We start from the raw sequence: 19,383 nt of genomic DNA, 5'->3' as shown, positions 1-19,383 counted from the left end.
TATGATTTTAAAAAGAAAAAGAGAATCCTAACATCTGAATATATTTTCTCCTCAAGTCAGAGACATCAGGCAACCCTGAACTGTTCTTCATAATTAAATCATATCTGACTTTGCAATAAAATTCATCTGACAGACATAATGTCAGCCTGTCTTTTATCCAGCTGGAGGCAGAGCACATTAATCACTATTTTACTTTCACACTGCTCTTTCTCTTTGCTCTTGTCTCATCTATGTCACTGCCTCTTTCACTAACTTCATTTGAACCACTGCTTGAATCTGTACAATCTGCTGTTGATACCATTCAGTTTCATTTACCTCACTCAAACTTTTCTGCATTTGAAATCAATTCACTGTATGTTCATGGTTTTCTCAAATGGATCAGTTAACATTTGATCTTTTCAATGTTAAAACGGCAGAAGGAGTTGACATAATTGTAAGTATTAATAAGATATTGTCTTGCATCTGAACTTGTCTTTTAAGCCACAAATTGAGGGCCTTGTCCACAAACCGAAAATAAAATTCAGGAAAGAATCCTGTTTCTTCTGCATTTTTCTTACCTTTGTTAGATGACAGTGACCTGGTCTTTATGAATGCACTTGAACAGCACATAAAGACATCGGATAATGTTACTGGCTATATATATATATATATATATATATATATATATATATATATATATATATATATATATATATGGTGTCTTTCGCTGGAGAGTATTTTAAAGAGAGTATTTTGACTGATATGAACATGAAACCAGGAAGACAGTACAGGAAGCAACTGATCAAAAGAGCAATTGATCGAAGCAACAGAGAATCAGGTATTAGTCTGTATCTCAACATAACAACAAAACAACTTAAGTAATAAAGAAAAAACAGAGGACACTACATCATTCTTTTATTAACATGACTCATCCTTTCAGATTTACACATGCTTTTCACATGTCATTTATAAATAGCATGGCTTATTATGTCATTATAGACTAAACTTGAATACACTTCCGCCTTTTAATAGGAAATGAGTGAGTAATTGCTTTGACTTGTTATTTGGTCACCGCCGCACAAGCAAAACATTGCGGCAGAATTAAAGAGGATGTTTTGAGGAGGGTGGGAGCTGTCAGACAGTGATGGTGATGATCGTGATGATGGGTGTGGATGTGAACGTCCTGTTTAGAGAAGTAAGAGAGAGAGAGAGAGGGAGAGAGAAAGGTTTGTTATCAATATCCTCGCTGGAATCTCACTTCCTCTGTCGATGCTGGCATTTCCTCCTCTTTTTCTCCAAGCCCTCTGGGAGGGAACTCAGAAAGGGACACCATAATAATGGAAAAAAATCAGTTACTTTACTTGGTGATGTTTAAGTAAGACAAAACCCAGAGAAGCAGTGTGGTGGATGTTGTGTTGAAGAGAGGTCACTTTCTGTGAAAAAACAGATTAAATATCCAAATTCCTTCCCGTTTGGACACCAAGAATAATATTAGAAAAGTCGAGAAAAACAACCATTACAAAAGCAAGTTGTCATTTTTCTTCTAACTTTTTTTCTTTACAGATGTAAAAATGTAATGACTCTTTATGTCTAAATGCTCACTGAACGAGTAGAGTCTCATAGTAGTTTAGAATAAATGGTTTGGGTCCTAATACTTACACATTTGCGAAAATCATACAAGTTAGTTTAGAGTGTTTTGTGTGTCTCAATATAAAGTAAATGATATAACCGTAGTGATTGAATTTGTGTACATAGTGTACACAGACTCTTTTGTTATCTACCGTCAGGAAAACGTTTACAAAGTATCAAAACCCGGACTACTCGCTTCAGAGACAGTTTTTTTCCTCAGGCTTACACGGCTGCTGAACAGCAGCTCAGCTAGAAGGAAGTAGCTGGGAACCTGCAGCCTGACTTTCAGTTTTTATAACTGTATTTATTTATTTAGTGTTTTTATATTACCAATAGGAGGGCTAGTGCTATTTTATTGTTAAGTATTTTTTGTTGTTGCTGTAATTGTTATTGTTATTTGTTTGTTATTTATTTTTTGATATTGGGTGGAAAGGGCCAGGGCACACTGTGTTTCATTGCCATGGTACTTGTACCCTGAACGCACATGACAAATAAACTTGAAACTTGAACTTGAAACGAGTGAAGACCTGAAAATATGAAAACAGCTGGTTTATTTATTTTATAGGAAGGGAATTAAACCTCTCACATTACCTGTCCGAGCACATACATGAGGAATAGTAGGTTGCCACTGAAGGTGCCAACTCCACATGTATGCTAGTGTCTTGGTCGATGAAGAATTAGCCTTGCATACATGATTTGATTGAAGGGAAATCCAGAAGATCAGGCGGCAAGTTGCGACAGCACAGGGAGAACGTGTAAATTTTGCACAGTAAAGCTCTGATTCAAATGGAACTTGAACATGGAAGTGTCTTACAGTGAAGAATAAGTGTTAACCATTGTGGCACTGTGCTGACTTCTTTACTTGGTACAAAAGGGTGAGTAAATAACAAAACAAAGTAACAGGGAAACCATTCGTTTCTGCATCTGCTTTTGACCAGATCCTCATTTTAAATATAGTATTCGCCCAGAGTTTCACTATCAGTGCATCTTTAATCAGGTCATTTACTGAGCTAAACATCAGCTGATCAGCTGAACTTCAGTCCGTTTTTTTTTTTAAGCTGGACCACTTCAGTACAGGACCAGACTAGGACCAGTTCTAAAGATTAAAGTCACTGTTTAGTGTGACCCCTGACCCCATGACAAGAAACAGCACAAACAGAAAAATTTGTCGTGTTGAATGAAACTTGGTATAAAACATCAGGAAATTAATGCAATAAATCTCATATTGTCTGAACAACAGAGTTAAAGACATGTCAAATTCAAAGGGAGGTCACAGTAAATATGACCATCTTTCCCTGAAGCTTTTGTTTTTATTGCTGTACATACTTTCCATATATCCAGATTGCATTTTAATACAGAAATTGAGAAATGCCTTTTGTGTGGTCATTGGAACTTTATTGAACCAACAAACCTAATGCTGGACCAGGACTTTTGTACAGTGCTGTATGATGCAGAGGCCAAAACATGGTTGAAAAGGATTAAAAAAAATATATATATATATATATATATATATATATTATGGAAATTATTTAACACAGGTATAGCAGAGAATTAAAAAATCTGCTGTAATTCTCTGTTTTGCATCACAAAAATAAATGACCAGCCCACATTAAAAGCAGATTTTTATTCATAAAATACATTCAGTTAAGTAAGTTTTTGAACACAGAACTTTAATGTGTGTTGTATTTTTGCAGTGTAATACTAATAATATGTTTACTAGTAAAGGATGTGCACACGCCTTGGCAACGCAAGGAGCATGCAGATAAACTTTCATATATTCAAATGTTTGCCACAAGATAGTATTATCAAGATCAGCAGCCTGAGGCAAAATAAGGTATCTGTGTCTCTTTGGGCCCTTAAGCACTGTCTGTCTTGGCCGCATTTAAAGTGTCCCTAACAGATGACATTTTCAACTAAAGACAACACCAGCAACTGTCTAATTCAGATGCCTGGAAAGCCAAGAATCCATCAGATTTAGAAAACTGTTTTCTTAGAAATAAGTATATTTATACTAAAGGGTCTGAATGCTTCTCTCACCTGTCTGTCTCTTCCTGTTTCATGGTAAAAGTGGTCATATGACACTAATGTTCCTTATCAAACTGTAATTCAGCAGCTAATAATCCTTATCTCATTGACCCCCTGAGTCTCTGGATGGGTCACAAAGTCCTTCATTATATCCAATGGTATGCGGAAAATAAAGCAAACACACACACACACACACACACACACACACACACACAGGTGAATCAGTGATGGTTTTCATGTCAAAGTAACTGTGTCAGAAATAATGGATATGAATCTTCGTCTCGGTTTTAAAACCATTAAATTATGGGTCAAGACTTTTTGTTACGGAGAGACGCAGCCAAAATAATGAAATGTAAGAGAACGAAAGCAGCTTCCAAAGTTGCTTAGCGTCTGCCTGTGTTTGTGCCTGGTCATGCATAGAGAACTTGGAGAGATGCTCGGTCATGTAGCAGTTTGAGAAAAGTGACCTCGATGCAGGTAACTTCATATCCCAAACAACACGAACTCAACGCTACATTTAACTCTGCCCCAGGTGTGGACATGCTTCTAAATATAGATACGCATGAGCATGTGCAACAATACTGGTCGTCTTGCACCTTTGCATACGCCTCTGGTGTAAACTGAGAACTTAAATGACTGTATGCGGAGGAATTACACCTACTCCTGTTTCTGTTGTAAGAGGTTGGCGCTCATTTTTACTGATATGCTTCTAAACTCCTTTATGTGCTTTGTTTTGCAGCTTCCTTGTTTACCTAATAACAAGTTGACCTCTATCCACCAGAATCTGGAAAGTTACTTCAGTGTTTTTCATTTATATTCGTGATGGTTATTTAAAAAGATGGAATGCCTGTCATAACATGAGGCATAAAAAAAGTACTTTTCAGATTGGTATTCAGCTGCTACCCTCATGTTTTTATCTATTTAATCATTATTTTTTACAACATGTCTAGACAGGACTATCTGAACTGTAAAGAGGATCGACTAACTTTAAGCTTTGACCTGTTTTATTGTAGATAATAAACAGAAATATGACTTGTTCTGAGTGGGATTGAACTTCATCTTGGTGTTGAGGCTTATTTAGAAATACTGCAAACAGGCCATAAAAAATATTACACTCCATCACTGATGCTCGCTAAGGGAAAGAGAGTAGTATAAAACAGTCAGACCCAGGACAGCAGGGTTATACTTTTCGCAGAGAAGCTGTTAGCAACCGGTTGAGCTTCTGGGATTCTTTGAGTCCCCGGGGGCGCAAGTAGCGAATTGCACTCTTTGAGGCAGGTAACCCCAGGGTTGCTGGAGTAGAGCATCTTTTCTGCACTTTCCTTTTGTTGTCCTATGTAATTTTATGTGTTTCTATGCCTTCATAAAGCGCTTTGAATTGCCTTGTGTATGAATGGTCCTATACAAATAAATTTGCCTTGCCTTGCCTAATATAATCAGTACAGAAAAGTTATATATTTTACAGAGCAGAATATGCAAAGTAGTAGGCAAGAGGCAGCAGTTGCTCAAAACCAGAAAACTACAATAGCAAAAATAAAATGAAATGTCACAATAAATGTTACACTTATTTCTGTCCATAACTGCATTATTTTTTGCCCACAATCTTGTATTTACAATGGACAGTTGGAGTGTTTTGTAAAGTCTCCTCCAGCACATTCCAAAGGTTCTCAATGGGGTTCAGTTCTGGACTGTGTGGTGGCCAGTCCATGAGTGAAAATGATGTCTCATGCTCCCCGAGCCACTTAACAATCTGATCCTGATGAATCCTGGTGTTGTCATTGTGACCTGGTCTTTTATAGAATGAGGTTATCTGACTACCTGAATATACTGGACACATAACGTTGCTGAACCCAGAAATGAATCAACCCCTGATCATAACACTGCCCCCACTGGCATGTATTGTAGACATAATGGGTAATCATTTCATCTACCTCTCTTCTTACCCTGATGCATCCATCACTGTAATAAGGTCAATGTGGAATCATCAGACCACATGACCTTTGTCCATTGAAACACTTTATGCTCTCTATCAAACTGATGATTGTTTAAGAAATGACTAACTACTCACTGCATCAGTTAAAATTAAAGAACTTGTTGCAGCTGAAACATTCACCACAATATCATGCAAAATTGCTTAGTTAAGTCCAAGTGAGGAAATGATAAAATAAATAACAAAATACAAGCTTTGCTTTCCTCCCCTGGTCTTCACTTACCTAACCAAACCAAAATACAGTCAGGAATAGCATCACTTTTCCTTATGTCACTAAATGAAACAGTTCTTCTAAAAAGTAAATGTAGTTGTGCATGATCTGCAGACTGGTTTAGTTTCAAATGAAACACACTACGGTAACAACAAAGTAAGATTCAAAGGTACAAGCACTGCTTAGTATATATAAAATGAGAAAAGCACAGCAAAGACTTAATGGTACATTCAGTCATAGCCACATACAGTATGATCCACAGATGGACTGCACTTCTAAAACAAGTGCAGAGATTCCTGAAATCCAGATGAGAACATGGGGCTGGGGCACTGGTCCAGTTTGTCACAATGGTCAGCAGGATATGAGACAGTAAAGACACCAGTCCTGGTCAGGAACACCCACACTGTGGCTTAATCACAGGAGGAGGAGAGGGAGAAGGAGGAGGAGGTGGTGAAAAGCAGAGCCTACACAATTGTTAAAGTACTTTTGTGCATGGGTTGTTTTTTTATAGAAAAAGCATAGATTTATAGTTTCAGTCCTGTTTAAAAGGTATCATTCAATAGATTGAAGCAAGCTTTTCTTGCCATTTCTCGCTGTATTTTTTGAGCATGTCTGTGTACAATATTAAATGTACAAATTCATAACTGGCAAAAAAACTTGACTTCATTATGCTTCTAATGAAAAAGAAAAAAGTGTATACAACACAGTGTTTCAGCAATTTACTTTATTAATTTTGGATTCCTTATTTTATTCCCATTAGGCTACAATGAAAGCAAAGGAATAGAGGATATTAGGAACCAAGAGGCTATAATGGTGGAAGAATACTCCTTTACTGAAACTAGGTGCATTCTGTTGGGAGTTTTATGTCCAGTAAGAACAGAAAACAGCATTTACAGGGGTTCTGACTGTTTTTCCAGACATGCTTGTAAACTGGTGAACATGCCCTTTCAGGCCCTGGTTTATGGGGTGAGTCATTCAGTGGTGTTGTGGCGTAGTTTAGACTGTAGGTGGCGGTGTAATCACAGCCAACACACTGTCAATGCACGAGCACAATGATTCCAAAGTGTGTGTTTTACAGCCCGTTTATCATCCATCCTGTTTTTAAGCAGATGATGTGATCCACACATCATGCCACACAGCCCATGACCTTTGACCTGGAAATGTACGACATTGTCGCAGGAAGTCAGAGAGATCAAAGATGATGGCGGGAAGCCGGAAGAGCAGGAGAGGAGAATAAGCTGACACACACAGACCGGTGTGTGACCAGCACATGACATAGGCCAAGGGTCAAAGGTCAAGCATATTTCTACTGTAACAAGCAGATTTATGTGTTATGCAACAGCAAAAATGACTGTTCAAACTATTTTGAGACTTTGACATGATGTGAAGTTTCACCACTTCAATAAGGTACATTTTATTTTACTTTAAAAGAATACAGAAAGGTTCAGTTCAAGTTCTCACACAAGGGTACATTTAAAGTTTATTGCAGTTTATGAGCAGAATGTGATAATACAGGATAGACTCATTAGGGTGTTGTGCATGCTGGTGGTCTAAAAGTTATTATTCATAATTGTGAATCATATTTTGTATTGTATTGTATTTGTATGGTAGAACAACATTCTCTTAGTTTGTTCCCTGGTTCTGGATCTACAGACTATTCTACAATTACATAGAAATATATATATAAATATGAAACTGTCACTATTCTAATCTGGATTTTGTCTCATATATTTCCTACTGTTTTCTTTCCCCTGTTTTTATTTGTGTTATATTCAATGAATCTTTGTTGTTTTCTGTGTTTTGTATGGAGTGGTGTGCCTTCTTGGCCAGGTCTCCATCAAAAAACAAAATAGTATTCTCAAATTTCTGAAATGACTGAATGAATCAATGGTAAGATTTGATTTAGATAGTTTTCAACCATAAACATAAAAATGTATAAGATTCAAGCTAAGCTCAAAATAGTCCATAAAAACTATCTATCAGTCATTACATTAAGCCGTCTTTTCACTAAGGAATGTTTCAAGTCATAACATGAGCTGGTTTAAATAAAACCAGGGCAAAACAGGATGATTAAGTGTCTTTGAGAACACATTGCTTTACATAGATGTCAAAACAAGTCAATACAAATCAATCTAAAATAATGAAAATTAATCTGCAAATTTATTTCCTTAAAAAATCTTTCTTTTCCATTGTAGTGCATTGTCCTAAATGACTTGATGCAAACAAATGTTGTTTCTTAAAAATCTTAATATTTAAACAAAAATGGTGTCAAAAAATATTTCAACTGAGGTAAATTTGACCCAGTGGCTGTTATAGTTATAAACGTCCATGTGTTTTGTCTGGATTTGCAACACAATTTTAGTAAAAAAAATAAATAAATAAATAAAAAAAAACCAACAACTCAGGATCCTCAATATATATAATGTGGGGTGAATTCGATTTGTTGGCAATTCCAGACTTAAAATCCATCTTTTGTCTATTGATATGTATCCAGTTGCTTCAGTATGAAACGTTTAACTTCTGCTCTCTGAAGTCTTCAAACACAATATATTTATTGTCTTACACGCTACAAACAAGAAACAAAAAACTTCATTCAAGCATTGAGAGTGAGGAAGAATGGTGTAAAATTGAAAAGGCTATTTTATTTGTTACATGGCTGGTTCATTAGACAGTTTATTGACCCTATAGGATCCTCGGACGCCTTCACTATGGTTCATAATCATAACTATTCATGCGATAAATGGCTTAAGTTACCTCAAGTTAAGTTTCATATTGTTGAAGAGAAGACTAGGCTATTTAACGAAGAATAAAAAAGAAAAAAATCATCCAAACTAAATTATTCCCAGAACTAATTGCGTCAAAGAAATTGTCATCATGCTTGTCATGTCTCAGAATCAAAATCAGAATCTGCTTTATTGGCCAAGTATGTGAACACATATGAGGAATTTGGCTTTGTTTTTACAATTTCAACATAAACATGAACACACTCATATAAACAAACATTCAACTAACAAGGACAAGGAGTTGAAGAACAGTATAAAATAAATATAAATTAATGGGTAGATGTATACAGAGAACCGGTGTATTAAAATATATTTTTACGTATATATTATTTACAGTGAGGATTTATGTTATCAGTATGTACAGAGTGCAAATTAGTGAGAGTTTTATACAGAGTGCAAGTGTAAGTTTGTGAGTGGATGCATTGGAGTCAGGGGGCTGCTGACACTGGATGGCTCATGAAGTGGGGGATAAAACTGCTCTTGTGTCTGGCTGTTTTGGTGTACAGTGCTCTGTATCACCTGCCGGAGGGGAGAAGTTCAAACAGGTTGTGACTGGGGTGTGATGGGTCTGCAGCGATGTCCTGTCTGGATAAATCCGGAAAAATCTCAGCTTCAGTTTGTCAGCCTTGAAAATGAAATTCTGAGCACAATCATCTAATCTGTGTGAGTCCTGGAATGCAGCAATAATCAGAAAATATTTTGACTATGAGAAGATTTTGTTCTGATAGTTTGTGCCAAGTTTAGGAGGGGAAAGAATGCATTCAGAGCCAAAATGCAAACTGAGGCTTAAGTCTGCACTCAGTCACGACCACAATTTGTTTTTTATAAAATCAGTTTCAAAAAAACTCAGAAACTGTATGGATGAAATACACTAATCTCTACAGGGAACATCTGAAGTTCTCATCATTAAATAAATGTTTTCACATTGCCAGGAAAGGCTGTCAGGCCTCATTTAGCCTCTCTCTTATGTGTTTATTTGCAATTTTGCCCATGTGTCGACATGAAAGTTTCTATAAATACATTCAGCTCTGTTTGGATCCTCTGTCCCTCATCAGTGTTAAACATTTTCCCTTTTGGTTAATCACAGCAATCTGAATGAAATCTGAACTCTGTTGAGTTTGACATGAGAGGTCAGGAGGTCCTGCTCTTGTCCATTTAAGCTGCTTTTGTTTTTGGCCTCACAGCTGCAGCGCTGACAGACATTTTCCAGGCGTGTTGCAGCAGTGACTGTACATACACACTAACGTGAACAACTACTACAACCCTCCTCCAGAGTTTGTCAATAACTGTGATGGATCTAATATTTGTAGGTTTTGGTAATTAAATACTGAGTTTATTGCAAGAGTACTGAGGGAAGTAATACCAGATAGAGTTACATGGACAATATTTCTTCAACAGGATTGAAATCATTCTGAATTGAGCTTTTAGTGTAAAAGTCTTGACAGTTACTAAAAAAGTGATCCAGTAACATTTACGTTTACATGTCCCAAAGCATTTAATCAGACTGTAATTTTGTGAACTGCTATTTTGACATTCAAAAGGTTGTTCTTCCTGCTGTGAAGCATCTAATCTGCAAGGAACTTGGAAAAGAAAAGTACTCTGTTACCCTTTTTTTTTTTTTTTTTAATTCTTTTTAAGTACAACACACAACATTTCAGTGTGTTCCACCTTTCACTCCTTTGCACACATCTACCATCTTTACACGTTTTTTTGGTTGACACATTATTAGTTTAGTGTCTAATGACTGATGAAGCTTTGTTTTGTTGCATTGAGGAGCCTGGACAATTCACTTTTAGTGGATAAAAAGTAGTATTTTTCCGGGCAAATGATATGTACAGTTGATATTCGATATACTATATTTAACAAAATGATGATATCAAATAAATATATTTTATGCCCGCTGCTATTTTGCTGTGTCCCCTGCACAGCTCATTCAGTTTTATGCATCCTCTCATACAAAACTGGACAAAAAAATCCAAAACAGCATTTGAAGAGGCAAATAATGTTTTTTATACCTACATAAACTTAACCCAGTGTGATTAATGTATTGATCATTTCAGTCAGCATCAGTAAAGGGGTATCAGTATAATGTCATGTTTTCATGATTGTATTTACTGTGCGTTGTGTCACATTTTATGGAAATGGAAAAGCATTTTCCTGAAAATCTTTTGAATTTCACAAAAAGGTTGTTTGCATCTTGGAAAAAAAGACACCTTTACAATAAATAAAATTCTGATGAGGTGAATTCCCTTCTTCCCAGATATTCTGAGTTAAACAAGTTGTATGGACTGATGAGACCAGATTATTTCTAGGCTTCAAATAAATAAATAAATAAATAAAACACTAGCAATATGAAGCAGCCTAATTTATTCCCTCCAAACTAAACCCATGTATTATGAATTTCCATGTTACAGTTTTCAAGTTTGCTTCAGATTCACTTGACATTTTCTTGGAACACAGATACATACTCTTTTTCTTTTTTGCTACCACCATATTTCTGTCCCTGCTGGAAAGTCTTCAGTCACTTAATGTTCCCTCAACACAGGCAGAATAAAATATATTTATTCCAGCCAGAGATAAATGATTAGAATAAGTGTTTATCATTATTAAAGGCCTATGCGGTCCAGATGGTCCAACACCTCCCAGATATTTACATTTTCTGCCTCATACTCTTCTACCTCTTTCCAAATTTCCTCCTCTTCTTCCATTTCCTCCCTTCGTCCTGAGTTTCCCTCTCTCATCTGCATTTTCCTGGACAGCTCTCTCATCTGTCCTTTTTATAGACCTTTTATCCTGTGTTTTAATCCTCCTCACTACTCGTTCTCTTCCTCAACTCCCTCCTTCTGTCCATTCCATCCTTGTTTACTGTACCATGTGTTTCCTCCCCCTGTTGCCATGTCTCAAATGTTATACCTCCTTTTATTTATAAGCCACTTAATAACCTCTGCATCTGCTAATTACTTCCTTTTCTACTATGTTTTTAATTTTATTATGGCCTGTAATTTTCTGTATTGCACCACCTTTCTTCTCCTTGCAGCCTGTATAGATGATTTGGTCTTTTTTCCTCGCTTTGTGTTTCATCTTTTCATTTCCCAAATTCTTTCCTCTTTTCCATTGCTGTTTTTTTCTGCCTATAGTCACGTCCTACTTCCCTCTGTTCTTCTCTTTCATGCCTTTCCTCCTCATCTCACTCTCCTCCAATGTTCCCCCCTTCCTTCCTTTCCTTCTGCTTCTCCTCTTCACTTTCTCCCTTCTTTTCTTATTTCCTCCCTTCACGTCCCAGCTCCCCTCCCCTCCCCCTGACTTTCTACCACTCCCCTTTCTCTCCAGTGTTTATGTTCCTCAGCTCCTTGAAGCCAAGCCAATGCATGGTCCTCGTCCTCCTCCTCGCCTGTTAATCTAACTCACCACCTCTCGTTCTTTCTCAGCCCTATCTCTCTCTCAGTGTCTCAGTCTCGCTCACCCACTTGCTACTTAAACCTAAAAACAGTTAAACCTCTCATTCAGCTCAGTGTTGGGATGCATTTGAGTGTTTAACTGAGGTCTGGATACTAGAAACCTGCAGGACTGGGAGGATTTTAACTGCGAAAGTGACACCCTGATTACAGGTACACACTTTATATATCTTTGTGTGTTTCTAGTGCTGTGTGATCTTTGTGTTTACAGCCCGGCTTTAAATTGGACTGATGGGGATTTAAAGCAAGATGTGTGTGTGTCTGCATGTTTACTATCACAGGATAATAATGATGTTAGGTATAAATTATGCAGAATCTCATTAGTTTCATGTCAGACAGACTTGTGTTGATGTAAACATATGTACTGTGTAGATGTAGAAGTCATACAAGACTTGTTTGTATTTGATTTGTCATATGCATTATTTTGGAAAGCAGTATTTAAAAAAAAAAAAAAAAAAACCCTCAGGAACTCATGGGCGCCCTTGTCAGCTAAAATTAAGCAGGTGCACAACTTTGTAAACATTATTAATTCATTCATTTTAACACGGCAAACAAGAGTAGTTCTGCTGCTAATATTGAACTGTTTTATTAAAAAGAAGAATCTTACATGTTACACTTTTGCACTGAAACATTCAAATTAGTTTCATTTGTGTTTTACACAAACATTGCCTTCATACTTTAGGATACAACCATTTCATGTTTAAGCAATGTCAAACTTTCCTGCAGAGTTTGATAGTCTTCTCATTAGGAAGCTTAAACATCGAAAATGCGTAATCACAAACAAACCACACAAACATAAACAACCACTTGGAGATTTCCCACCAGTCAAGCTCTATTAGTATTCGTCTGCTGGGCTTACTTTGATTTTCAGACAGCAGAAAGCCTCCATGAGCCTATAATGTGCATGTGTGGTAGCGCGCCAGTTCAGTCAGGACTGGCACAATAGGGCTGCTGTGTCGACGTAAGACGCTTCTGCGGCTGAGCCTCGAGTCTTTAGCACTGCCAAGGGGCCTATTAGCACTGCCTGTGTGTTCGTGTGAATTAGTGTATGCATGTTGTTTTGTCAGCTTTCCCCCGTAAGTACCTTTGCATACTAATGTGCGTGAGGCTGAATTGTGATGTGTTTCTGAGAACAACCTCATGAGTCCAGATGATGCTTCTGATTATTTTAATGAATACTCAGCGTACCTTTCAATACTGTGCACACAACGTCCCTTCTTTAGAAAACATCACATCAAGTCTGTCAGACCTCAAAAACCTTTAGAAAACCTCAAGCATCTGCAGAGCTGGAGGATCTCCTAAGTGCTCATGGGAGAAAGGACACATTTAATGCACTAGTGGGTGATCTTTAAGTAGAGTTTAAAGAAAGAGCCTGTGTGGACTCGTCCCACACCAGTGAAGGAGTAAAGCCTTCAGGGTAGCATGAGAAGACCCTTAAACATCTCGCTGTACATTTTCCCACAGCAAAGAGGGGAAAATGGAGACGACTTGACGAGCTGGAAAATATAGCTCTTTACAGTGTTTCCTTCCTATTTCCTCTCTTTCACTCTAATCTCAAGAAGTAAACACTGAGATATTTCACTCAAAATGATGAAAAAACACTTAAAAGTTATTGCTGCAGCTCCTCGGCAGTGGTGGAATGTAGATACATTCATCTATTTCATCTACTTTACTCACTCTTGCAGGAGTCTTTTTTTTTTTTCCTTGATACTTAAGCACAGAAAGACTTCAAAATGTGAATGAAACAGTGAGATCAGATGGAGGAGAGAATTAGACTATGTGGCAGAGAGAGGTAGAAAAAGAAGCATCTGTTAGTTATTTCAGAAATATCCATATCACTTCATCAAGCACAGGGTAGAAAAACACAGCATCTGCACCAGCAGTCTGAAATGAGCAGTTGCGATCTTGTTTTTGTGAGTTACATATTTGAAAAAGTAGAAAAATTAAATGGAATACAACTAGTCTGGGACACACACTTTAGCATCAGTGTAAAAAAGAAACCTGATAGCTTTCTCAGTGATCTTAGAGGGAGTTCACCCCAATCAGTCTCATCAGGACCAAAGACTGGATGAATCATCAGCACCAATGTTTCTTCTCAGATGATGCAACCACAGCAAAACACACCGTACAATAGGGCTCATTTCCCAGCAGAGCCATCTGTGATGCAAGTTTCCTCCAAGTGGTTTACATTAATTTCAGTTGAGTAATGCCCATTAAAGTAGATCTTCATTAAGGTATGATGGCATGCACTTTGGTAGTTTGAGTTCAAATATAACACGATGAGAGAAGTGGTTTCCTATTTCATTTAATATTCGGGTTTTTTTTGTTTGTTTGTTTTAATATATTTTTTGATTCTTTTCTGCATTTTGTAATAGAGGACAATTAAAAGGAGATGCACCATGGGAGGTAAATCAGTTAAATACAAGCACCTCAAATAAATCTTACAATTTCTGCAGTTGTGTAATTCTACTCTGCTTTGTCTGATATCTTTAACTGCTTTTCATGTGCATTTCTCATCACTGTCCTGCTTGTTAAAAATCACATATCTTTAAACGTGTGGGTGTTGAATTGTAGTATATGTGTATTAGGGTGTTAGGGTGATGTTCATGGTCTGAGTTTAAAAGTGTCCTACGTCACAAAAGATAAATACCCTCTGAAAAAGCTTCTTGGATTCACAGTAAAAGAAAAATGCAATATCACAAAGCTGAAACAGGACCTTTTTTTTTTTGATCTCATGAAAAGTTAACTTTGTCAAGATGCGTGGTTCTTGCAAGAGAGGGATGCAACATAAGTATGATCTCATAGACGAATGAATTGCCATACGTACAGGAATAAAACACAACATACATGTCTGTTCAGCAGTGGCATCAATATAAAAACAGTATAGTAAAACTCAGCTCATGCTTTTACTTGTAGTGGTTGCTTCCAGTGTGAGGTATTAGTGTTGAGAAAAAGTAGATACTCTGCTTAAATAAAAGTACAGAGCAGCTCTGCAATCCTGTATCCCTCCCTCATTATTGTTGAACATGCATATGCTGACAAATGTCTTGATGATGTTTGTTGTATTTCATTGTATTCTTTTCCTCCTCTGTCCTGTTTGGTCTTTCATGTGGTTGGAATTGTCCAACTTCCTTTTGACCACAGCCCAAAACTGGACCAACGATCCAGTCATTAGGAGAGATTTGTTGAGTTTAGATCTGACAGAGTTGGCAACTTGGGCCCTAACTCAAGTATGTGCAGCCTCACAAAAAACATAGTCATTACATCATACATCATTCAGTTTGTAGACATGTATGCATTCTTGGTGTTCTAGGTATTGATAAATGTTGTTTTACGTGTAACTGGAGTGGTTTTGCTGGTCTGCAGGCAGATCAGACACAGCTTTACCCCAAGACGGTATAGATCAAATTCAGTCCAGGGTATAGGGCGGTATACAGCATATACCAACGCATTTTTCAATCAGCATTGCGTATACCCTCTTCTAAATCCCCCCTGATGCGCACCATTCAAATGTACCTGCGAGCCAGATTGCCCATTTTCTCCCCTAGGATGGTGAAGCCATGACCCGCCCTACTCTGCCTCTAATTGGCTACTACTCACTGCCTTCACTGATTAGATTGGTTAACTTTAGGTATGAGGACTGATGAGCCAATCAGAAATAGAGTAGGGCAGGTTATGCCCAGGAAAATATTGCTAACTAGCGGTGGCTGACTGGACACTTCAAGTGCCAGTGCCACCCAAGTTGATCGACAGGTCACTGTACATCTCATTGAAAGTGGCGCGATTATTGGAAATGTGAGCGATAAAGGCAGAATAAAGGTATTTCAAGTGAGTGACACATATCAAGAGAACCTACTTTCATGGAATACATAATTCTGAGGTATGTATTGATGTGGTTTCCAAATGAGTCACTGTTTTAAACTACTGACCATATGACTGCACATTTAGAGAACAAGAGGTGTTATCGCCAATAGTTAAACTATGCGAGTAGGCTAACGTTATGAAAGGCTAACATTATGGAAGGCTAATGTTATCCTACAGGGGTTGGACAAAATAATGGAAACACCTTAAAAAATCAACAAAATATAATGTAATATGGTGTAGGTCCGCCTTTTGCGGCAATTACAGCCTCAATTCTCCGAGGTATTGATTCATACAACTTGTGAATTGTTTCCAAAGGAATTTTAAGCCATTCTTCAGTTAGAATACCCTCCAACTCTTTTAGAGACGATGGTGGTGGAAATCGACGTCTTACTTGAATCTCTAAAACTGACCATAAATGCTCAATAATGTTGAGGTCTGGGGACTGTGCCGGCCATACGAGATGCTCAACTTCATTAGAATGTTCCTTATGCCATTCTTTAACAGTTCTAGCTGTATGGATTGGGGCATTATCATCTTGAGGTGAAGGTGTTTCCATTATTTTGTCCAACCCCTGTATGTTTACCACATGTTGAATACATTTGACATTCATGCAGCTGCTTGTGTGACCAATAATACCTACAAACTGCTCCTGATCAAGTCATGATAATTTTATCATAGTGAGCAAATACTTCAGACAGATTTTTGGGTAAACTAAATATAGTAGTCTGACATGTCAGGACGTTTTTCTGGACTACTTTTTTTTTTTTTTACATAGGCAAATACTGAGGGTATACCCCCTTCTCCAGGGACCACTACAACACAGCTCCATAGTGATTTATGTCTGTATTTTTTTTTTTTTTAAACAACAAAAACATACAAAACATGGGACCAAGCGCTACCAAATGTATCACATGATCCCTGCGTGAGTTATGTTCAGAATATCTGCAGCTGAGTGATTTAACACAAACGACTTAATGTAATCCATGTCAGTAGCACAATTGTTCTTATGAAGACAAACACTTTGAATTATGGGAAATGTCTTTTCACTGTTTTTACCTCCGCCAGGGAGGTTATGTTTTTGCTGGCGTTGGTTTGTCTGTCTGTCTGTCTGTCTGTTTGTCTGTCTGTCTGTGTGCCAGATAACTCAAAAAGTTCTGGACGGATTTGGATGAAAATTTCAGGAAAGGTTGATACTGGCACAAGGAACAAATGATTACATTTTGGTGGTGATGGGGGGGACGGACTGATCTGCCTTGGTGGAGGTCTGCACTCTCCAAGTGCTTTTCTAGTTATTGTTAAGTGATTTAAAGTGACCCTCCAGAAATCCCTGAAGAAATTCTTGTGTTGGGTTAAATAAGGGGAATTTTCAGTTTTAGTATTTATTTGCATAAGGCAAGTACCTGATGCCTAAAAAAAAAACAAGAAAAAAATAAGTAGATTTCGAGTTTCCAAATCAGAGGCCCCCAAAAAACTCACATTTCACTTGTTTGCTTGGTTCACATCACAATAAAAGTATTTCATGGACCAAATAAACAAGTGAAATGTGAATATTTTGTCCTCCTTGACATCTGAGATATGCTGCCTTTTTTTTTTTTTTTACATCTGTTGGGATGTTAGACTCAAAGTCGAGCGCTTTGACGATCTCGTTGTTGAAGTGGAAACAACTTCTCTAACACAAGATTGCATTTCACAAAAAAGACTCTAATCTTTCCAGTCTTCAACTTTGAGGAGATTATATTACAGTTTCTCTCATTGTCAGCTGGACACAGAGGTAGAAAAAACTCCATGCAAAAACAAGAAAAATGTTTGTGCATTTTGTTAAATATATAGTTTTGTGATGCACACATTGGTTGCATCCACCAATTTGGTAACCACCATGATACAGAATGAGAGAAAATACAGTAGATAATGTATAGGTTTAGTTTCTCAAAACCTACTGACCAGGGACCACGACACTTAACCTAAATGTCAACGGCTGCCCTTGACATTTCAGGCAGAAAACCACCTTCACCATAACTAAACTTTTGAGACAATGTATGTAACCTGTTTTAGAAGATGTGGGCATCTGTGATCTTAAATGCACCCAGACGAAGTGTGGTGACTGGATCAGTTTGTTGCATGTGTTAACAGGGCCTCAGCAGACATTACTTAACAGTCTATGTTTTTACTCAACACTAACCATTATATATATATATATATATATATATATATATATATATATATATATATATATATATATATATATATATATTAGGGCTGCACGATTAATCGATTTTAAATCGAAATCGGATTTTTTAATTAGGACAATTTTTAAAAAAGGGAAATCGTAAAATCGATTTCATCTCTCTCATGCCTCCGGGCCGCGCGCCTCCGCGTGCCCGCGGGCTACCGTAGGCTCTTCCTGTGACAGCGGTCTGTCACAGAAGTCTGTGTAATGACCGGACGTTAAATCTGTTCATGAACCCGCAGTACTTATACCAATATAAGCCGTGGCTTCACGCACGGATCCCGCAATTGAAATATAACTGCAAGCGGATCACTCATCTTCCGTTGTCCCGGATCCGTACCGTACTGTCTTCTTCCGAACCGGGTCCGGGTCTCGGGGTCATCAGCCTCAGCAGAGGAGCCCACACAGCCCTGTGCCCACACACATCCACCAGCTCCACACATAGAATCCCTCCAGTGTGTCCTGGGTCGGTCTATTCCACGCACGGATCCCCCAGGTTAAATAGAACCGCATGTGGATCCCTCATATTAACCTGGTCCACGCACACACGACTGATGCCTGTCACTGACTGACACTGGTATCACTGCTGTGGGCCAGATACCCAGAAAAGAAAGAAAAAAAAACTTTTTTTTTTTTTTTTTAAATAATTAATTTAGTCCTCTTACTTGCTAAATTTTTCATTCACAAATGTAAGTTCTGTAACACAAAACCAAATATTATTTATGTTTTGTAAGATGTTGAAATTTATTTAAAGCTGTTAGATAAATGTGGAAACAAAAAGGTTGTAACAACTATCAGTATTTGCTCTGATTTGGACATTTTCTTATAGTGTATTCCCCCTGACAAACTTATGTTATTTTCTTGTTGTATACATTGTTTGTGTACTCTACTTCATTTCAAAGATTTAATGAAGAGAAAAAACAAAACAAAACTGTAGGTTCATCACGTGATCCCATCACAGCTTTGAGGTCAGAGCAGTAGCTTGCATTGTGGGCTGCTCACGAAAACGACATGTTGACTGCTGTTGCCTTTTGTAGTTATACCCAAAAATCCAAATCGAAAATCGAGTTTTTAGAGGAAAAAATCTGGATTTTTTTTTTTGCCAAAATCGTGCAGCCCTAATATATATATATATATATATATATATATATATATATATATATATATATATATATATATATAAATCACACTTCTTCCATTGTTGTTGGTTAATAGATTCC

General features: G+C 37.4%; 1 protein-coding gene across 2 annotated transcripts in view; it reads left to right on the top strand.

Moving 5' to 3' along the window:
• arhgap36 (Rho GTPase activating protein 36) overlaps window positions 1–19,383 on the top strand; it is a 108,716-nt gene that overhangs the window by 31,218 nt on the left and 58,115 nt on the right. The window contains exon 1 of one of the 2 annotated variants that reach the window (XM_030162511.1): window positions 11,917–12,225. The exons of the other annotated variant lie outside the window; for it this stretch is intronic. The gene's annotated coding sequence lies outside the window, so the exon portion shown is untranslated. Of the gene's footprint in view, window positions 1–11,916; window positions 12,226–19,383 lie in introns of those variants that run through there. 2 annotated transcript variants of the gene reach the window in all.

This window comes from Sphaeramia orbicularis, chromosome 18 (assembly GCF_902148855.1).
Source record: "Sphaeramia orbicularis chromosome 18, fSphaOr1.1, whole genome shotgun sequence".
Lineage (NCBI taxonomy): Eukaryota > Metazoa > Chordata > Actinopteri > Kurtiformes > Apogonidae > Sphaeramia > Sphaeramia orbicularis.
This window is presented reverse-complemented; position numbering and strand designations above follow the sequence as displayed.